This window comes from Rhinopithecus bieti, unplaced genomic scaffold, assembly GCF_001698545.2.
Source record: "Rhinopithecus bieti isolate Rb0 unplaced genomic scaffold, ASM169854v2 scaffold_25209, whole genome shotgun sequence".
Taxonomy (NCBI): Eukaryota; Metazoa; Chordata; class Mammalia; order Primates; family Cercopithecidae; genus Rhinopithecus; species Rhinopithecus bieti.
In genome coordinates this window covers 1,079,163-1,102,157 of record NW_016811970.1, presented here as the reverse complement: position 1 = coordinate 1,102,157, position 22,995 = coordinate 1,079,163, and the positions used below count along the sequence as shown (strand labels likewise).

Sequence of the window (22,995 nt, the reverse complement as noted above, 5' to 3'; positions counted from 1 at the left end):
GCAGATTCAGGCATCTCAAACTCAAGTGAGAATACTCATAATAGAATGAATGCCCAATTTGCATATTTTTAGAAGAAAAATTTTTCTATCTCATGCCTTTATCTTCTTATTGGCCTGGTTTTTTTTTTTTTTTTTTTTTTTTTGAGACGGAGTCTTGCTCTGTCACCCGGGCTGGAGTGCGGTGGCCGGATCTCAGCTCACTGCAAGCTCCACCTCCCGGGTTTACGCCATTCTCCTGCCTCAGCCTCCCGAGTAGCTGGGACTACAGGCGCCCGCCACCTCGCCCAGCTAGTTTTTTGTATTTTAGTAGAGACGGGGTTTCACCGTGTTAGCCAGGATGGTCTCGATCTCCTGACCTCGTGATCCGCCCGTCTCAGCCTCCCAAAGTGCTGGGATTACAGGCTTGAGCCACCGCGCCCGGCTGGCCTGGTTTTTATAATGTATCACTCTATACTAATGTTGTCAATGGAATGGGATTATTCTGATTGGCTTAAGCTAATCAACATTCTATCCCTTGAGCTGGGGAGGGACCAATGAAACAGATGACTGCCTAATAACTAAACAATAGCAGAGTGCACAAGTAAGAAACAAGGCTATAATAAGAAGCAATGGCTGTGGAGCAGGCAACCAACGTTGTCCACCCAGCCTTCATTTTACCTACTCTACTAAAGATGGTTTGCCTGAATGGCTGCCTTTCCTACTAGAGAGGATTAATATACTAAATATATATTATTTATATATCCCATGCATTTACCACTTGAATACAATGCAAATGAACCTTGGTTTATATAACACTCAACAGTTTTGCTACACACTTTTTCTTTGACTTACTGTGAAACAAAGCTATCCTCAGGTGTTTGGGAGATTTCTCACCAGTGTACACTGCAAAAATACAGAGAAGTAAATGTGAAATTGTTTCAGTAGATTCTTTATGAGGTTGTGCATGGCTTGGTGATTGACTCGTCGGTTGAATACAGCGGGAAAATTGGCCTTTAGATGTTTTTAACTATAGAAATAATGCTATAAAATTCAGTTGCAAGTCACATAGCTACATTTCTAGTATTCAATTAAAAGATAATCATATCACACATAATAAAATAGTGTCTTTTGTAAAATAGATAACATTTTAAAAATATACAGTCACTGATTTTGAAATTAAAATGATGCTGCCAAAATTTACTTGCTCCAAATGACTTAAGCGAAAGACTTGTTATGAAAAAAAAAAATTAAAGGTGTTATGGCTGTCTCAAGAATCTAGTTAAGAGTTTGCCTCTGGCCGGATGTGGTGGCTCGTGCCTGTAATCCCAGCACTTTGGGAGGTTGAAGCGGGCGGATCACCTGAGGTCAAGAGTTTGAGACCAGCCTGGTCAACATGGTGAAACCCAACTCTACTAAAAATACAAAAAATTAGCCGGACATGGTGGTGTGTGCTTGCAATCCCAGCTACTCGGGAGGCTGAGGCAGGAGAATCACTTAAACCAGGAGGCAGAGGCTGCAGTGAGCTGAGATCATGCCACTGCACTCCAGCCTAGGTGACAAAGGGAAATTCCATCTCAATAAATAAATAAATAAAGCAAATAAAAATTTTAAAAAAGAGTTTTCTCATGTGGTGCATAGGATCTGAAACCCACACACAGAGATCTAGGGAGCTAACGTTGCATCTTGGTTATAGAGGCGACAATTTTGATTCCTCAGTGATGGTGACATCCAGGAGCGGTATGGTCCAAAAAACCTGGGAACTGGCCAACAACATGCAAGAAGCTCAGAGTATCCATGAAAACTACAAATATGACAAGAAGCAGCAGCAAGAAATCTTGGCAGCAAAGCCCTGGGTTACCAATCACCATTACTTTAAAGTACTGTAAAATCTCAGCATTGGCTCTACTGAAGATGGTGATGCATGCCAGATCGGGGGCAACTTGGAAGTGATGGGTTTGATGCCAGGAAAGGAGCCACGATTATTATAGGCAGTTTTACTTTGCCTGTGGAGGACACTGAAACCCTAGAAAATTCTCAGGCTGCTGCATATGAGTACATGGCCACATACATAGAAAATGCCAAAAAGGTTGGCCAACTTAAAAATGCGATCGGATGGTATTATAGGCACCCTGGCCATGGCTGCTGCCTTTCTGGCATCATGTTAGTACTCGGCTGCTCAATAAGCGGTTCCAGGAACCATTTACAGCAGTGGTGATTGATCCAACAAGAACAATATCTGCAGGGAAAGTGAATCTTGATACCTTTAGGACATACCCAAAGGGCTACAAACCTCCTGATGAAGGACCTTCTGAATACCGGACTATCCCGCTTAATAAAATAGAAGACTTTGGTGTACACTGCAGACAATATTATGCCTCAGAAGTCTTGTATTTCAAATTCTCTTTGGGTTGCAAATTGCTTCAGTTTCTGTGGAATAAATATTGGGTGGGTATACTGAGTTTCATTGTTGGGTTTAGAAACACATGATCAAAAATCAGAAGACAAACGTGCCAAAGCCAACAGAGACAGCAAGAAAACTATAATAGAAGCTATCCACGGATTGACGTGTCAAGTTATTAAGGATAAACTGTTTGATCAGAGTAACATCTCTTAAACAGTCACTGAGAAGTGCTTTTCCCAAAAGACAATATGAGAAAAATACTCAGGTAACACTTTAAAACTAGTTACTCAATATCGGATTAAAAGTATAAGGTGCTCTGACCTGTCTTGAATACTAACATCCTGTAATAAAACTCTTTAAAAATTTTTTTTAAACAGCCTTTTTTTTTTTTTTTTTGGCTTCTCTTTTTTTTTGCACAAATTCATTGGTCTACATTAGCTACCTTTTGACTTAGGTTTTTCCCCTCTAATTTCCCCTTTTCTGAAAACTAGAGAAAACTAGAGAAACAAGACTTCATTATCAAATACTCTTGTCAAGAGCATTGAAATTACTGACCACATTTATTCTCATAATTTCTTTTCAGAACCGCTATAACTTTTGAGGAGCGTTTTTACTATTAGTCCTGACTTCTAAATTTTTAAAATATTGGATAGCTAGTGAGTTTAATAACAAAGCAAATACTGAATTAAGCTTTAGATAAATGGATTTCATAAGAAATCAAATACTTATCTGTGTAGAGCTTGTATCATATTTGCTTTTGATAGAAAATTTAAATCAACTATTTATTGCATTTAGCGTTTAGCTATCTTCATTTTGAAAGCCAAATAAAATCAAAAATAAAAACAGCTGACGAAAGCTCATTTTACTTAAAGAAAGTGTGGTGGAGTATCAAATGAGTTTTAAACATCTTCAGAAAAATAGAATGCAAAAATTATATATTTTAGGTGTAAATGTATAAGAAAATTTTTATCTGAAACACTTAAATATTACTACAAATTTTATTCAAATACTTGATTGATATCTATGTAATTGTTGAAGTACAATTGACAGTTGTGCACCTCTGCTGATTTCTTTTCTATGAAATGTATCTCAGATTTTGGCATTCTCTCTCTCTCTTTTTATTTACTGGTAATCTTGTAAATGGTAAACTTGAATATGGGTAGTTGGGAAACCCTTGGTTTTCTAGAAGGTATCTAATTAGGGGAACACAAGGGTTGGATCAAATCTCTTGGAATTCTTCTGAATGTTAAATCACAGTAATGTGTACTGTGTTGCAACATAGACTAGTTATAGTCTATATTCTTTTCAGAAGTATAATCTTGTATTCAGTGTTTCCCAGTGTTTCTAACAAAAGCTAAACTGAAAGAAATAATGTTGATGCAAGATCACTTGGAAGATATACAGTGCATCTATTATTTTAGATAAGAGTATACTCCTGAATTTAGCCAGGGCATCCAAAACATGATAGCCCACTTGTAGGATGGCATTTCCCCAAGTGGATGTTGGTAAGAAACATGGGACTAAGGAGAAGACACTATGACAAATTTCTGAAGTCCTTTGTTCCGCTTATTATAAGGATGTGGTATGAATAGATGACACTGTTTAATGCATGATACTATACAATGTCCTTTTAATGAGTATCCTTGAAGAAATTTATTTCTCATTCTACTATCATGAACATCTGCCCTTCTCTGAGTATTTGGCTTTGCTTTTGTTTAAAAACATTGATAACCCAATCATATGATCAACCAAACTCTTCATTTTGTTTGAAGTCAGTTCATAGCCAACTTTTAGTAATTGCATTGGATAATGACATATATATTTTATAAGGTTCTCATTTTTAACTTTTGTTTTTTTTTCTTGGATTAATCTTTTATTATAATTTATTTTATTTTGCTTTATCTTGTATATATTTTAAGTTTCTTTTAAGCTATTTTGGATCAATGTCCAATATACATAATTTGGGGCAGAATGAGAGAGAGAAGAAGAAAGAAGAGAAAGGAAGGGAAAGGAAGAAAAGGGAGAGTGAGAGAATTATGTTCTGTATTTCTCCATCGTAAGTTATAGGCTCCATCATAAGTTAGACAAAGGGGATAGTAGAAACAGAAATGGCGATTTCTCCTTCAGTTTACAACAACGTATTTTTTTCTGTGAAAATGTAAGAAATTTCTGTAAATTTGTTAAATGATATTCACATTAACTTTAAAGAAAGCTGTTGGACTGGATCAAAATAGATAAATTTCAAATCAAAACAAAATTGGAGGTTTTCAGAAGTCAATAAACAGGTTTTATCTTTGTTTTTTTGGTTTAATTTTTTTTTTTTTTTTTTTGGTTTTATTTTTTTTTTTTTTTTTTTTTTTTTTTTGTAGATACATGAGCTCACTATGTTGTTCAGGCTGGTCTTAAACTCCTGACCTCAAGAGATCCTCTTGCCCTGGCCTCCCAAAGTGATGGGATTATAGGTATGAGCCCTTGCACCCAGCTTATCATAGGTTTTCAATAGGTAGCTTACTAGTTTATTTAACTAATAGCCTGGGCAGGCTAGTTTTGGGAATTAAAATTGGATATTAATTATATCAATTCAAAAAGTATGCACTTAAGCAAAATCTGGATTTTTTCCATCACAAAGTTTATTTTCTCAAACTGTCCATGGTTTTGATTCTAAAGGAAACTGAATGAAGAAGTTTGTCATTGAAATCTATTACCTTACTGGCAAATCTCTTAAAGTAATTCTTGAAGTATGTGACCTTTTAACGAGATACAATAAAACAGCAACTTGATTACTGGTAATTGTTAGTGTGAACTTTATTGATAGTTAAATTTGTAAAAAGACAAATGGTTTTATTTGTGTGGGATCAAAAATGTATTTCAAGCAGTTTATATGATAGTTTCTAAGATTAGAAAACCTTGGCCTGATTCCAAAACTATGAAAAAAATCAGTTTCGATATTCAACGCTAAAGCATTCATGAGAGAGATGCAGTCATTCAGAAAGCTGAGTTCAATATAGAACAAAATGAAAACCATAGCCTCTCAGACCACTCCCTCCTTCCACCTTCTCATATTGCAAATACTATATTTCCATTATCAGAAGATCCATTTTCAAGTCAGAGCTGCTGCTAAAACAGCCTAACTGGAGGGGGAAGAAATGGCAAAACAGTAAAAAGAAATGCTTTGTAAATCACCCTTCAAAAGCTGTCCTGGGAGGAATGTGATATACCTTAGCATCTTATGTGTTTAGCAAATAATTTCAGCTGTGCATTCTAAACGTAGCTTTCCCTCCTTTACCTAATTACCGAAATATGTGCTGCAGTTTGCAGAACTTCGCCACTGTCATAACTTTTCTTGAAGTTCAGCCAACCAATGATAATAAAGCTGTCAGGAGATTAAAGGGGGCTGCAAGTCATTGCTTCTGACATTTATATGTACCATGGGAAATGCAAACAAGTATGTGGAGTTATTAGTAATATTACGGGCTTTGAATCCTTAAAATAGAGTGCTTAAGACATCTTCCTCGGCAAGTAAGGCGAGAATTGAGGTAAATCCAAATTGCGTCCTCCTTTTGTATAGAACAGGAAGCCAAGCTCAAGAAAGCATGGGGAGTGGTTTATTCCATTTCCTTAATGTGGTGTCGGTATGAAGCACATGCCTTAGACACACACCTTTAAAGGGATAATTCGGTTGTGGAGAAAAGAAAATTGTAAAACTTTACCTAAAACCCATGGGGTCTTTCTTGGGGCTCTTCCCTGGCCCGGTCTTATATCATTGATTTTAGCACCAGCTCTGGGCTTGGAGTGAGACAAGGCAGTATAAAGGATGCAGGAAAACTCTCCTCAGAGGTTTTGCTGCTATGCAGAAGTGTCTTTGGTTTTTGTTTAGTGAAGGATACCAAATTAGGAACAAAAGTTTAGAGGAAAAAAAATACTACGTTGTTTTAAAAACGTTAGGAAAACTCATGTTTTGTCATTGAGTTCTGTCATTATTATTTTTTTAACCTTATTCTTATCTCTTTTCTGTCTTCCCTTTGGTTTTGAGGTGTATCAAAAAGAAGTTGGGTCTAAGTCTGGAACATTTATCTTTTCCTTTCAATTATGCAAAAGGGCAATACACTTCATTATCTTCGGTGATAATAGATTCCCCCAAATCTAGGCTGATTCAGAGCTACACTTCGTCAAACACAAAAAAAACTTTAATTTTTCAAAATAATCTCTTAAAATTGTTATTTTGATGCTGATTTTCAGCTATAAATTTGGCTTCTGGAGATTGGTCAGTGAATGAAGAAAATACTGGCTCTTTGTAGTTGATATGTTGATAATTTCAAACCAGATCTTTTTCAGGAAAGCCTTGACTCTGAAAATACTGCACACAAGCCTTCCTGATTTGTTCATCCCTCTCTTACTCTAGGAAGCTGCAGTTTGAGTGTGATTAGTGCAAAAATCCTAAATTGCATAGGATAAGGTACTAGAGATATTTAGAAGGAAAAAGAATATGGAGAAAAGAGACTGGGAGTTCTGAAGCATTTGGCATAGTTTTGATTCTGCTAATAACTATAATTATCACCAAATGAGCACCCACTATATGCCAGGTACCGTGTTAGGTGCTTTCCATAAACAGAATGCATTTAATTAGGACTTAGGTTTTCTACCTGGCATGATCTTACTTAAGGAAGCAATTTTTTTTTTTTTCTTTAAATGATTAAACACTGCTTAGAGTGAATTTTATTTTAAGTCTAAGTTCAGGACTTAACATTTCTATCTAGGGAATTAAAACACACCTGAGTAATTGCTCATAATGTTTGTTTTGTAACTACTTATGATGAAGATGAATTAACTAGAATGGACTTGAGTCTACCAGTGATCCAGGAGAAAACTGCTAATTTGCAAAAAGCTCATGAACTATTTTCTTAGTTCATAAATTATTTCTTTTCAACTAAATGTTGTATTGTGTCATCAACATAAATTAGTGATGGTCTATGTGTCTAAATCTAGAGGAATCAGTGAACCTAAAATAAATCAGACCAACAGAAATGTAATAATTTTTGCAATACGTTGAATGTACCACTCAAGATGGTTATGCTATTATCACTTGTTTTGTATTTAAGATTAAAATTTGCCTGCAGTCCAATAGCATTTGAAGGGAGGAGGGTGAAATACAAAAATAATTACTGGGAAGGTCTCATTAATGGTGGGTCTGTTAAATAGTCTCCTGCAAGCACACCCTTCTCTGACAAAATTTATGTCTCTCTATATATTAAATGATTGCCTGTCTACATTGTACCATGTATGCATTTTTAATTATTCTACAATTTTAAAATCTATAGTAGTGTGTTTATATGAAAAAAATTACTATCAAATACAAAATTTCAGAGATATTAAATTATAATTTTGCATTCAAATACTTTGTTATTAAGTAGGAAGAAGATGGTTCAATAGGGCATATAAAGCAACTTATAAGTAGCAAATACTTATTTTTCAAAGTCGTGACAGCTACTCATGCTTTTGTGTCCACTTTAGTAACTTAACAGAGTTCTAAGATATTCAAAGAAACATTGAAATGTAAGATTTTAACTTCTAGAGCAAAACCTTCTAAGCTTTTGCTCCAGCAGCCATGATTTTCTCTGACATGCCTGATGTGAATTTTCACATGACCTTTTCAGGGTTAGGGCTAAGACTAAGAAGTTTTACCAATAAGGGAGAAGAAAAGAGTCAGGCAGAGGAGCAAAGCAGAAGTGTAAATAGTGAATGTGGTTTGGAATGAAGATATTTGAATCTGAATAGTGAGTTAATGATTCAATTAGTTTTTCACTTTGTTAAACTACATTAATCCTTCTTTATCAGGTCCCCATATTGAAGCCCTTTGAAAAGTAAAACGCAAAGGATCTTAAGAAGAAAAATCCTAAGAGACAGAGCCTTTTAAAATCATTAATGCTTCCCAAATACATGCTGCCTATTGGCAGTGATGTGGATGTAGGGTAGATATTGTTATAGAAGTCTCAGACTTGAATAGGGATAGTTCCAATGGCCATACAGTCGTTGTGAAGTGGTTCCTATCTGAAGTTGGCTTACAAAATGTGTACTCTATTTTTAAACCAAGGAAAGAGAGTTATTTTAAGCTAAAACACTGGGGAAGAGGGGATTTGAAAATATCTGACTAAATATATAAGCAGAATATTTCAAATATAAATTTTACTAAATCAGAAAGGTAAAATGACTATTGAGAATTTCTTTTTTACATTCTGTTGTGCATTTAAATCTTCAGCATCTTCTACATTTATAATATAAACCCAGAGATTAAAACTTTAAACTTAGATTATCATTGCCATTTTGTTATCCTTATAATAATCATCAAAAGCATTTTATTAAACATTTAGGCATACCTTATGCAAATCTAACACATTAAAGGGGAAGTCCCTGTCCTGAATATTTACAATTTAACAGATGTTAAATTGTTTCACTAAATATATAAAGGGCATGAAGAGAAGTGGAAATTTGCTAAAGGAAATTACTCACAGGATAATGAAAACACAACCAACGCAGCCTAATGATACCAGGTCAAATAGACAGAATTCATAAAGATTCTGAATTTTTACTGGAAATGGGTTTTATTTTAAACACAAACCAAAACTCAGACTCTGTTAACAAATGTATGCTAATGGTCTGTTGGAATCTGCTTTAGCTTGGTTACTTTTAAATTACGCTTTGTCTCCATGTTTATGTGTAAATGTGTGGGATATATATATATATATATATTTTTTCGAGATGGAGTCTCATTCTTTCACCCAGGCTAGAGTGCAGTGGTGTGATCTCGGCTCACTGCAACCTCGGCCTCCTGCATTCAAGTGATTCTCCTGCCTCAACCTCCGGAGCAGCTGGGACTACAGGCGCGCACCACCACACTGGGCTATTGACAAATTATTTTTTATTTTAGTATGTTAAGCATTTTTCAGTTTAATATTAATTTTATATCCTAAGTGATTTTTTCCTGTTAACTTATCTGCAGGTAAGCCCAATCTAGCTCTAAATTGTCATAAAGTTGGACTATTACCGCTTTCAATAATATCAAGGTAGCAAATGAATTTAGAGGTAGATGTAAAGAAGAAGAAAACCATGGACGCTGCAAAGTTATATAGTTTGAAGAATAAGAAAATATCAAACTCTTACATGTTAAAGGAGTTTTAGTTAACCTATTAGCTAGAATATAAGATAATCTTTTTAATAGAATGGTTTCTACAGTATTTCCACATTCAAAGTAATTTTTACATACAATATTTGATTTGACCTAGAAAATACTTTGTATTCCATGAGGATACGAAGATATTAAACAATGTTTTGTAGGTGTAAAGGTAGAGTCAGAGAGAAAGATCAGACATGCAAATAAGGGAATTAACTGACAGAAGAAACAATTCAGGTGAAGTTGAATCCACATGTGACCCTTAACTGATGCAAATGCAAGAAATGGTGCCTCTACTTTTACAAAGCTAGGGGGTGTGATCAAGAGCCTGAAATCTGACTGCTTGGCTGAACTTGACCAAGTCATTTAAATTCTCTGTGACAGGGTTTCCTCATCTGTAATGTAAAGATAATTGTCATTCTACCTCTTTGACTTATTTTGAGGATAAAATATTATGTTTGTGAAATTTTTAAGCCAGTGCCTGACATTTGCCAATTGCTCAATAAATGTTAGTTAGCTATTGTGATTATCTAGATTGCCTCGGTCCAAACACACCATAAACATTTCTCATTTTAAGGTTGAAAATTATGACTCTTCTACGGCATATATTGGAAAAAAGGGAAGATGTTAGTTGGAGGAATCAGCGGAAAGTCCTGGGCGTGTTTTTCAAATATATAGGAGTAGAGGGTATGACTTCCAAATTAAATATAAAGAACTAAATCCTGTTACTTCATTTATTAAATTTTAGGAAATAAATTATTTCACGCCTCTCAATATTTCAAAAACTCCTTTCACAGGATGGTTTTCATCAAGGTGTTATTTGATTCTTTAAATTTTCACTCTTTAAATATTAGAAAATTAAAAAAAAAAAAAAGACTAGTTTTACAAGTCCAGATCTGTGCAAAACCTTAATACAGACAAAAGCATTTTTTTTTAATTTAACGGTCATGTTTGGAAAAAGATGGTTAATCTAAAACTCAATTACTACATGTATGTTTTAAATATCTTTTAACAGGTCATTAAATACCTATTGATTATAATTGTAAAGTTAACTATGTGTTATAAGCATTCTTTTTTTCTTATTATATATTTCCTGTATTATCCATTGCACAAAACTGACTAGAAATCTATTCTCCCTGCTTTTCCCTGGCTCAAATATGGGTTATTGCACTCAATTTGCCTCATAGTAGCTTTTTGGGGGGATCAAGCTACTTTTCTTTCTCATCCAAAACCTAGCGTAAGATGAGTAAGTAACATGACTTTGATCCCTAAAGAGCAATTAGGCTTAAAAATATTGGATCTTGTTATTCTATCAATGTAGGGTGTAGAGCGTAGTTTATAACACGTGGTTTCAACAAATCATACCGAAGTATTCCCCCAGAAACTCCGGTGCCAAACATTTACAACTTTCACCAAATGAATAATCCTTAGCTTCTTTAAGAAAACAATTAAAAATGTGGAACTGATTAACCAGAAATAGGTTTTATCAAAGGGATTTCAACAAAGGCACAGTATTTTCTCTTGGAGGGAAAATTGAAGAAAAAAAAGACATTGGAAACAAAACAAAGGAATCAAAATCTATTATTGTGAGTGTTCTTTGAAACATTATAATACTTCATCACAGGTTAACTTTTAGTTAGAGCTGCCATTTGCTAAGCATTAAATCATTGCTGAGGAGTTTTACAAAACAATGTGAATGTTGAATATTTGGATTTTTTTGCCCAAGGCAAACACTTTACATCCCTGGCTAACCTATCCCAGATTAAAACAGTTAAAAAAGAAAACATAAGGCCCATCCCTCTTTTTCAAAAAGGAAAACCACATTCTTTCATTTCTGTAGAGTGATCCTCTCAGAATTAAGGAGAGAGGGCCAAGAAAATGCAAAAACAGGTAACTTCAGATGAAACTTTCAGAATTTTTCTTTCTTCAGGCCCCTGTAGTTATTTATAGTTACCATTCCAAATACCAAAAGAGCATCAGTCATTCCCATAAATAGCAGTACCCTTCAGTCTAAATCTGGAGTCATCATTTATGTTAAAACATTCCATGTATTTTAAAAAAATATATACGTCATACATTTCTTTTTTAATCCTTTGCTTTGCTGACAAGGTGGCTGCCCTGCTTTGGTGATTAACAGGTGGGAATCTGTACTGGTGACTTTTCATAACAAAAACAGAACCTGTATTTCAGGAATGCTTCTTCAGCATTTCCTTGTATCCTTGCCTGTTTTCTGCTTCTACACATTCAGCTAGTTAGTCAATTACGTGTATATGTTCAAGGCTGATTTTTCCTGTGTGCTTAATATAATTAATTATCTTTTATGAATAACCCTTTAGAGGGAGACATTGATGAAAAGCAGCCAGCAGTCCTTTCTGCAGTTGAGTTTATGCCCCATTTCTTTTAAACGCATTGTCTTCACAAGTAATATTTTCTGGCATTAAAATATTCCACATCCTGTTGAATGTTTGACTGAATTGTTTTCCTCTTAGTCTTAAAAAATTACATTGGCTTTTCAGTTATCTCCTGGTAATAAATCTTGAGGACCAAGCATAGTAGCTCACTTATCTCTGCACAACCCCACATGGTGGAGCAGCGTGGGCTTGTTTGCATTACTTTAAAGATCTGAAGTGAGGGTGAATGGAGAGGTGAGTAAAGCAAAATGCATTTCAAAGGATTTTTTGAATTGTGCTTGGAAAGCATTTTATTTAGTATTAATACTGAACATCAAGGCACATGTTCCTCCTTACCACCAGATAAGACTGACCCCAAAAGACTAGTTGTCGTCAATGACTGCACTTTCTAAAAATTCAGAGGTCATGTAGAGTTAAAGATCCATCACAGTTCTTAAGAAAGAGTGGAGAGGTGGACAGTAGAGAAAGAGGGGGTTACTCATGCATACAAAGCACTTTGAAGATAAAAGGCTCTAATGAGTGTTAATAATGATGATGATAACATAATAACACACCCCTCAACATTTAGTTAGCTACTTCCTCCACAACATTTTTGGGTTGTAGGATAGAGGGGTTTTGACTGTAAGAAAAACAAACAAACAAAAAAAAAACAGTGCCACATTGGCTGAAGAAGATAAATTATATATGCTTAAATCATTAGTTGGTGCCCAAGTAAGTCTTAAGGATTCTTAATATCCAGCTTCAAAGAGGTAAGATAAGCATGGCCAACACAGGGTAAAAGGTAAACACGTTACCAAAAGTCCTACTTCCTCCATCAAAGTCAGAAGGAATGAAGAAAACATTCATCATACTTTGCTGTTTTATTATTGCTGTAGCAGAACATGGATTTCTTCAGACAAATGAGTCTCACATGATAACTGAAAAAAGGTGGCATTTAAAAATCATGTATTAATTTTAGCTGTATACAACCTTCTGTTGCATGCTTATCTTCCAGGATTACTAACTTAACCACTGGTAGGAGATGGTCCATTGCAATATTGCTACAGAATTGAAACATTTATCAAGTGTATTAAAAGAAATTGTATTATCATTAGGTTCCAATATGACAAGCTAAAGTCCAAGTAAATGAATAAAACTCTCAAAATAACAAGGTAAATATTTGTTTTCATTTTAAATTGGCGGTTTAGCAAAATAAACTTAAAACTCAAGCTAGTTTTAAAAGTCACTATTCTGATAGTGAAATGTAATAAAATTTTTCATGATAATGAAGGTATTACCTAATTAAATTTCTAAATTAATGGTTTTCAATAATTTTGTGAGTAGACCCATTAGTCAACTTACAATTGAAGTGATTTTGTATTTTAAAATTATATACATTATAACGAAAGAAAAGGGAGTGATTCTTCCCTGGTTCTGATAATTTATTCTGTGAAGTGGGAGACCTGTTAGTGAAACAGTCATAGTGTCTCATCTCCCTCTCATCTGCGAGTGATAGGCAGGGTATTGTGGAACTTAGTAAACTGGGATGGGCTATACTGGTGATACCCAAAGAGCTGATGCCCTCAAAGGGGCTTTATTATACAGGTTTCTATAGCTTGATCTTGAACTTCATGAATGTTGGCCTCCTAACACGTGTGCTCAGGCTCCTTAGGAAAATTTGTAGACCCAGGCTTACTATAAGGGCCTCAATAAATTGTGGAGGCAAATATTTCCTAGAAAATAGCCTTTTCTCTGAACAGATCTTTTAGGTATTGGTAGGTGGAATATAAGATCTACTGATTTTAAATTGCAAAATGCTATTTGGGACAGAATGTTTTTTATCCTTCCAAAATATATATGTTGAAGACCTAAACCCTAACACAATGGCATTTGAAGGTCTAGTGTTTGGGAGATAATAAGATTTAGATTAGGTTATGAGCATGGGGCCCCCATGATGGCATTAGTGTCCTTATAAGAAAAGAAAGAGAGACCAGAGATCTCCCTTTCTCTGTCTTTTGAGGACAATGTGAGAAGATGACCCTATGCACACCAAAGAGAGCCCTTGCTAGGACCCGAATCTGAAGGCACCTTGATCTTGGACTTCTCAGCATAACTGTGAGAAATAAATGTCCATGGAATATCAATCTATGGTATTTTGTTACAGTAGCCCAAACAAACTATGCAAATGTTGAGTTCAATGTGCGATACACAACACAGATGAGGTTCCAGAATTAAATTGTTAGTGTCAGGCATAAGTAAGTAGTGCACAGTGGGAATGTAAGTCAAGAGCTTCTCAATATGAATGGGGGGATAAAAAGTGTACCTCAAATAAGTCGTGTCATCATTACAAATTTGTAAATGTTGCAGGATATCATTAATATCTGAAATACTCCAAGAGGAAACATGCTCAGGTAGAATATTCTTTATAGAGGGTCACAATAATAACACACAAATCTGCTCAAGAGAATTCTTTCAGTAAAATAAATTGATAGACAATTAGCACAGAAGGACCGGCATCCTTGTGAAGCTATAACAAGGAAGATTTATAGCTGTCCTACTTCATTCAAACACTTCTGAGCCTTTCCTTCATCTTTAGGAACATGTGTGCTGTTTTCTAGAAATAGGACTGCATTGTGGAAAACTACTGTGAAGACTGTGAATGGCTTGCTTTGAAGCCAGGGCTATCATCATTTTGCAAATCTTATTAACTTATTGTAGTCTCCAAAAATTTGGGATTTGACATTGAACTAATTCAACTTCTGAAATCTTTAAAAGGAAGCATCCATATTCCTGTAGGACACGGTGCAGGAGGCTGAAGAAGCTTGTTTCACCTAGGCATCAATAATCTCCATGGTTGAAACAGAATATGATGAGGTAAAGGTGAGATAGGGTGATGGATGTGTTATCTTGGACTTTCAGCTCATAAGAAATATTTTACTTTGTATCTACGATTCCCTTGATCTTTGAAGTTGGTTTATAACTTGATCTCTTTGGGAATGAGATAAAGAAAGGTGTTTTATTGAAATGTGAGACTTCTTTCTTTCTGACATATTATTACAATATGCTGATTTATGTAATTATTAGAATATCATTGTGATGTTATACTCCATATCAGATATAATGGAAGATGTGAATAGACATCGCTTGGGATAGGAAATAGAGCAGACAGTGTACTTTAGCCTTAGGTACAGAGTGATCTTGCAGTTGATCTAATGTAGATCATTTAATGATTTAAATCATTTTTGGGTGACCAAATATTTTCCATTATATGTTCCCCTAAGAGGACACCCAGAAGAGCAGTAGTTGGCATCAGGAGCATAAATGCAGGAACATGAGAGTAGCTGTCCGTTTATCTTGTTGTTCTACATCCCATCCCTGAGGGCAATAGACACTCCCTGAGAGATAACAGGCTAAATGGGATAACAGCATAATCAAGGGTTAAAGTGAGGGATTCTAGTGAGATACATTTAATTCTTTTTCCTAACAGTTCTTTAACATTTAGAGAGACATACATTAACATAACACTACTGGTCTCTCCCCAGCCACTCCATCATCCCTTTTCTGGGGTGGAAGAGAGACCTACCAGACCTAACAGGAAGCTCAGAGGAAGCGGCCAGTTCCCTCCTCTCTTTTTTTTGGGAGTGAGCTGTCTAAAGAGCACATGCTGTGCTATAAGACACACTCAGCCCCTTCAATGGGCAGTAGGTTCCAGGCTCACAGTGCTATTTTGTGGTTTGGGGAAGGAGGTGGTATTCAGAGATAGGAGAAGCAAGACTGACTCCGATGGAGTTAGGAAGCTCAATAATGCTGCATATATAAGCTGTACCTCTGATCTCAGCTTTATCAATAATAGTAAGTTTGCTTTGTTTTGCACTTTATTTACTTTCTCAATTTGCTTCAAGTCCAGGTGGAGAAAAGAATATTATTTTGGGACTCCCAAACCTCCAATATTATATATATAATATTCAAGATGTTACCAATCTTGCACTTATGGTCAGGACAAAGCTAAAAGAGGAAGCCTGTTTCTTGGATTTGACATTAACAAATAATTTCTCCTGCCAAATCTACTAAGTGAATTAGTGCCACATTTAGAAATGTATCTATTAGGAGAGAAGGAGACTACTTAGTAATTGGCAATAAAATGGCAAAATTATTGGCATGAAAATAATCCAAAATAAGCCATATTTCATTTAATGGCTTTCTTTTCAATACCTGAAAAGTTATATTATGAAAAGTTGATTCCCTATATTCAATTTTTTAAAGTAAGACTGAAAAACAGGAAAACATAATATAATATTCTAGCACCACTACTACCCTACCCTATCTCCTACCCTTTCTCTTTTCCCCCATCTCCCATCACACACATAAGATTACCTAATATTTATCAAGTTTTCAACATACCCAGAATAATATGCTAAGTTTGTAGATACATTATGTAACAAATTATCACAATTCTTCAAATAGGAACTGTTCGTTTTTCAGATGAGGCACCTGAGGCTTAGAAAGGTTAAATAAGTAGTCTGTTGTCCCAAATGTAGTAATGAGCAGATCCAGGATTCAAACCAAGGTTGGTCTGAGTCCAAAGCCTAGACACTGAAGCCCTAAACCATCTGATTTTGGGATTATATTGCCAATGAAATTAACATGTGCCATGACTGCAGCTGAGATTTCTTGCACTGCTTGTTATATTATTTTCTAATAATTATTTTCATTTGCATAATATGTTACTGCAGAGGAAGGTCAGCCCCTTTTGATAAAAGCATAGATATCCACATAATATTCCAATTCTTATTTCTTCTTGCCTTATAAAGACTGAACATTTCATGAATACTACTTTATGGATGTGATTTTTTAAGCTCTAGGAAAGCAGAGTGGCAGTCTGCAGGAGTTTATACATTTCCTATCGCTTTTCAAGAAATCAGGCCGGGGCGGTGGCTCAAGCCTGTAATCTTCAGCACCTTTGGGAGGCGACGGGCGGATCACGAGGTCAGGAGATCGAAGACCATCCTGCGCTAAGGTGAAACCCCGTCTCTACTTAAAAAATACAAAAATTAGCTGGCGACAGGTGGCGGCGCGCCTGTAGTCCCAGCTACTCGGAGGCTGAGGCAGGAGAATGGCGTAACCCGGGAGGCGGAGCTTGCAGTGAGCTGAGTCGGGCCACAGCACTACAGCCTGGGCGACACGGCGAGACTCCGTCTCAAAAAAAAAAAAAAAAAAAAAAAAAGATAAATCGACAGTTGAGTAGTGTGGGAACACAAGATACTGTCGCAAGGTGTAATTGGTGTACAAATTATTGTGTAAAATTATTATATAAAAACATCTTCTGCAAAAAATAAAAATAATTATATAAAACAAAGTTTTCTAAGGTTACTATAAAAGAAGTAGAATAAAATCAGGCAAAAGCAGCATGACACAGGTAACTTGGGAACTCTCCCATTTATTCCATAAACAAATTTAATAGAAGACCAGGGTTATATTAAAAATTTAACTTCACAAGTTTCATTCTTTCTTGAAAATGCACTTGCTTATCATATGCAGACTAATATTTTCATGAAAATGCAGTTTGAAATGTATTATGGAATAGCACTAAATGCTTTATGTTCTTAAAAGTATTTTCCTTTAATGATACAATCCAGCATACATAATTTAAGCTAGAGGCCTATGCTAAGTGTGTACAGTTAATTTTGATTTAGGTTTATCACCTCACAGAGGACATACAGCATTTTTATTTTGAATCAAAGATAATTTTTAAAAATTATTTTATATGTTGTAATACATATCTGACATATATTTCATTTTGTGCAGTGTTTGGGTGGAGGAAATTCTGCCATTTATTACCTCCATTGCTTATCATAAATCAGAAACCAGGTGCCATTAAATATTCCCAGCAATACTTTGAGGTATGTATTATTTACCCTAATTCATAGAAAATAAAGCTTTCAACTCAAATAGGGTACATAAAATGGGCAATGTCACATTGCTCATTAGCATCCGAGAGGGTTCAAGGGGTACAAATCAAGCACCGCAGTGTATGTTTTTATTCACAAGTCTATTTTACTTCCCAACATGCTAAGAATTGTATCTTATCAACCTTTTCTTGGTAGTGTACAGTTGGTATCACCTTCGTTTTTTTATCACAGAATTTCAATTCTTACGAGGTTTTTCCTTAAGTATATTTTCTTTTTCAGCCTTATAATCTTTCAGTTCTATCTCCAGAATCCTTGTAACTACTAAACTGGCTTAAAGACATAAATCTAGATGAGATTAAAAATTAAGAAGCTTGAGAATAACAAGATAAACAATCAGTTTTGTCTTCAGACTGAAAATATGTAAAGCTTAAGCTGCAGAGAAGCGGGCAAGAACAATATGGCAACTGCTTTAGGTCTTTTATGAGTGTGGAGTTACTTAGCATCACGATAATTAAGCCATTTTCTCAGGCTACAATTTTATCTCTCAGAATTTCTGTATGTATAAATTTCTACATACTCCTAAAGTCAGTGAACTCAATCTCCTCAAGATAAAGAATCATTACCCCTTTTTCAATTCCCTTGATTCTTTAGGGCTGTACAAAGGTATGCAAACATTTACCTTATCATTATCCATGAGTTTTCTTTTTCTTTATTAATTGCTCACTTCTTAAAGGAAAACACACCAATTCAGTTATAAAGTCAATGATAGAGCTCTGGACCTATCTGGTTGTTTTATGAGAACTCTGGACCTACTTTTTGTTTTTAGTTTTAAATGAAAAAAATACGCAAACTGTCCATTTGTTCTCATGAAAAAATAATTAAAACAATACAGGGGATTATCTTAGTATTTATGTGTGTCACAATGTCTGTATAGAGGAGGAAAGCCTTTCCCTCTACCCTATTAGGTTCTACGGCTGGGCCTGATAATTAAACTGAGAAAAGGCAGATTTGCAGGAGAAAAGCTTAAAACTTTCATTTGATTTTAATATTTTTACATGTATGTGGAAGCTTTCATATATAAGAAATGAAGACCCAAATAAGTGAATTGGTCTTATATACCTTATAACTGCTAAGTCAGGGATGTCTAATCTTTTGGCTCCCCGGGCCACATTGGAAGAAAAATTGTCTAGGGTCACACACAAAGTACACTAATGCTAACAATAGCCGATGTGCTAAAAAAAAAAAAAAAAAGTAATCCTAAAAAAAATCTCGCACCATTTAAGAAATTTTGCAAATTTCTGTTCAAAGCCATCCTGGGCTGCATGCAGCTTGTAGGCCACAGGTAGGACAAGTTTGCTCTAAGAATTACATGAGAGTGTATATACCATTTTAACAATGCACAATAAATTGTGGAGATGTACTAAAATAGAGGAAAAAGAGGTTTGGGCTAGGGGCAGTAAATAGTGGGAAAGTAATTAGTAAATATAAAAGGAAAAGGAACAGAAGATAATGGCTATTTTAGTAAGCCTGTACAGATTCATCTCAGTGTTAACTCCCCATTTCCAGTGATAAGAATATTACCCTCTCCCTGGTATAAGAAGGGTTCCTTTCACAAATAAAATTTATGCTTTGGTTTTAGGTAAGAAGGAGCAGTCACAGAATTCTTCCTGTATCTCTTGTTTCTTAATTGCTTTCAGCTCAAAATAATCAATATGTCAAAGTGGCATATTTTGGGATAGTGTATTTTGATCCTCTTCATTTATAAATAATAGCATTTTTATCTTCTTTGTCTTGTTCTTTCTATAATTTAGATTGTTGCTGTTGTTTTCAAATAACATCAATTAGACCTTCCAGGGCAGTGCTAAGAATGGAGAGATGGTACGTTTCCTTAATCTGTTTCTAATTTTTATTTCCAGTTTCTTAAGAGAGCATCTTTGTTTCTTTCTCCTCTCTTTAAAGTTGGAAGTGAGTGTCAAATCTTATCTATCATAGGCATCTATATAAGATAAATTTTCACCTTACATCTTATAATATAGCAAATAGCGATATTGAAATGTTATTCTATTTCTGGAGTGAATGACCGCTAATCACGCCATATTCACCCTTTAGTATTTTTCTGGATTTAAACTGCTAATATTTTATTTGGCATTTTTTGTTCTTTGTCTATTTATTTCCCTCTTACATGTAAACTTAGGTTAAAAGGTTGTGTATGTGTGTGTGTATATGCTTGTGTACACTTGTGTTCACTACCTTTGCCCAAAGCTTTTCACAGCAGAGTTGTTAAAAATGAGTTGAAACATTGAACACTTTTCTATGCTGTGTATAATTGAGGTGGCAGTAATCAACCATTACATGAAGTTTTGCTAGACCTCATCTATAAACCTATCTTAATCTGATGCTTTTTGTAACACATATTTGACTAAATTGTACAGTTGTTTCCTGGTTATTGTCTATTCAGATTTTCTATTTTTCTCTTTCTTGAACCAAGTTTGGTGATTTATATTTTCAAATCTCCTCCAATTCATGTTTTTTTTCAAATACATTGAAATAAAAGTATCTTAATTAGTCATAAAATTTTTAATATATTTTGTCTCAAGTTTTGTCCCAATTCTTTTCATAATGTTGTTTTATCTATTCATTTTTTCATTACCTGACAAGAAGTGCAAAAGAAAGAAAATCAGCTTTTCATTGTTTTTTATTTTATTAATATTTATTTTAATTAATTTAATCTAACCAATTTGAGGCTTTCTCCTAGTTTCTTGGATTATACCCTTAGGTTATTCCTTTTTTATCTCCCTTGTTTTCTAATACGAATGTAATATATTAATTTCCTAATGTTCCATCAATGGATCCTATGGTTCAACTATCTGGAATTTTAATTCCAATTTATGTGAAATTTTGTACATGGTGAATGAACAAACTTTATACTTAACTGTAAGTTAAGTATAAAAAATATATTTTTTAATATATTTTTGTTGCTTTTATTTGGCTATATTTCCCTTACCATTATTTCTTATAATTTATGGTTTCCTTTTCTTTCAGTTCATATTTTAATTTAAATTTGTTTTGTTAATCTTTCAGAAGTGCTTATTTGTATGTTCTATAAGTTATTTCATTTCAATAAATGTTTACAATTTATCCTCCCTTAAATGCTGACTTGACCTTATATGGGATTTGATATTCAAAAGTATTTTACCAGTAGCCATTTTCCTTTGTCTTTTAACCTCCAGTCAATGAGAAAACTAATATTAGTCTGATTATTAATGTTTTGTAGATAGCTTTAAATTTTTTATCTCTATGCTATGTTTTAGTACATTATTTTATTATTAATGTTTTAAATCACACTCATATATTTCTATTTTGGCCACTTTTATTTTGCATGGAAATTGGTAGACCCTTTTGATCTTTAATATTTCTTTAGTACATTTTTGACAGTACAGTGTTTATTTCTTCTTTTATTCGTTTTTTCTTTCTTTTCTGCTTTTCTCTATGGTGTCCTTTTGAAATCCCACTATATAGATATTTAATCTTGTAGATTTGTACTCTGAATATTTTGAATTTTCTCATACTTTTCAACCCTTTATCTTGTTACCATTCATTGTGGAGGATTACCTTCCACCTCTAATTGACTTTTTCATTGTGCCTATTCTATTCTTAAACCATTTCCTTTTTCTTACTTATTTTACTAATCAAATAATTTAATTTCCATTGTCACTAATTATTTCTTTGATAGCATATCTGTCTTATTTTATGAATGCAATATCTCCTTGAATGACTCTAAGTGTTACAATTATTCCTTTTTTGCCCTTTATAAATTTATCTCCTCAAAAGTTTTTTTAAAATTTTATGCCAGTTTACCACAATGCTGGTTTTCCTCAAGTGCTTTGTAATGTTTCTAGGCTAGTATTATGTCTGGAAAAGAATTTTTTCCTGTCTTTACATGTCATTATATGGAAGCTTACCTTGTTGGTTGGGAGAAAACACAGGAATATTTGTGGCGGCAGAAACCAACAGTGAATTTTCTAAGTTTTTGTAACTCTTGAAGGGCTCATGGCTACCGGAACATGTTTACTTAAAATTCTATCTTTATAATAAAAGTGCTTTATTTGTATATATTCAGTAAAATTTCAGTTTGAGATAATTTAGATCAGAATATAAACATAATTTAAGTTATAGTTTTATAATATCACAAAGGATTAAAGCAAAATTTATTATACATCATAGTAAGTAGACGATAGTCCTTAAAATTGAGAAAACCTAAGTCTGAATCCTAAATCTTAACTTTTCTGTATTTTAGTGATGAGAATTAGAGCAAATTATTTAACTTTTCTGCATCTGTTTTTCTTGCCAGTAAAATGTGGTTATAATAGTAATTAGTCAATATGTTGTGTAAATATGAAAAGACATAACAAATACTACAGTTGGAACAATGCATAGACTGTATTTGGTGCTCAATTGATGTTAGTCACCTTTTTAGTGCACATTTACACGGACGACACCAGCATCGTCTATTAGAAAGTGGGTCTTGGTCAGATTGTTAAATAGAACCAGCTCTCCCATTATGAATTTAAGACTTATTAAATTCCCAGATATGTGTGTTGTTATATGGAAAAGCTGTTTAAATTTTTGCTTAATATTTATGACTGGACTATTAAAAAGAACAAAGGATAGCTATGTAAGTAATGATAAAAGCATGGATGTCAATTGACAAAAGCTAGTCTGAATGTTAGAGTCATTCAGACAATATTTAGTGAATGTCTAAATATTTTAGGCAGAGTTCTAAGTTCTGGAAGGGTGGAGTATTATTGAATATGTATTCTCATTGATGGTAGTTATGATCTTGTTTGCAAAATATACAAAGTAGATTTCATCTCTCAGTCTGTCATTATTCCTATAAACAGTATGTAATCAGCAATCCAGTGTCAGGTAAAACAGGTAAGACACTGGACTGCCCCATTTCCTATAACATTATTCTACATTGAATATAATCCATGATGGTAGGCTCAAATCAGTATGTTATGCCTTTTCATTGCCTGCACACAGTCTTCTTTATAAAATGTAAATATTTAATGAAATGCTGAGTCATTTAGTAATCATAAGATCATAAGTGAATGCTAATTGATTTGTCATTAATTATCTTTCTTTGTG

General features: G+C 34.2%; 1 pseudogene; it reads left to right on the top strand.

Moving 5' to 3' along the window:
• Positions 1-1,697: 1,697 nt before the first annotated feature.
• LOC108544362 (COP9 signalosome complex subunit 5 pseudogene) lies at positions 1,698-2,466 on the top strand (annotated as a pseudogene).
• The last annotated feature ends 20,529 nt before the right edge of the window (positions 2,467-22,995 follow it).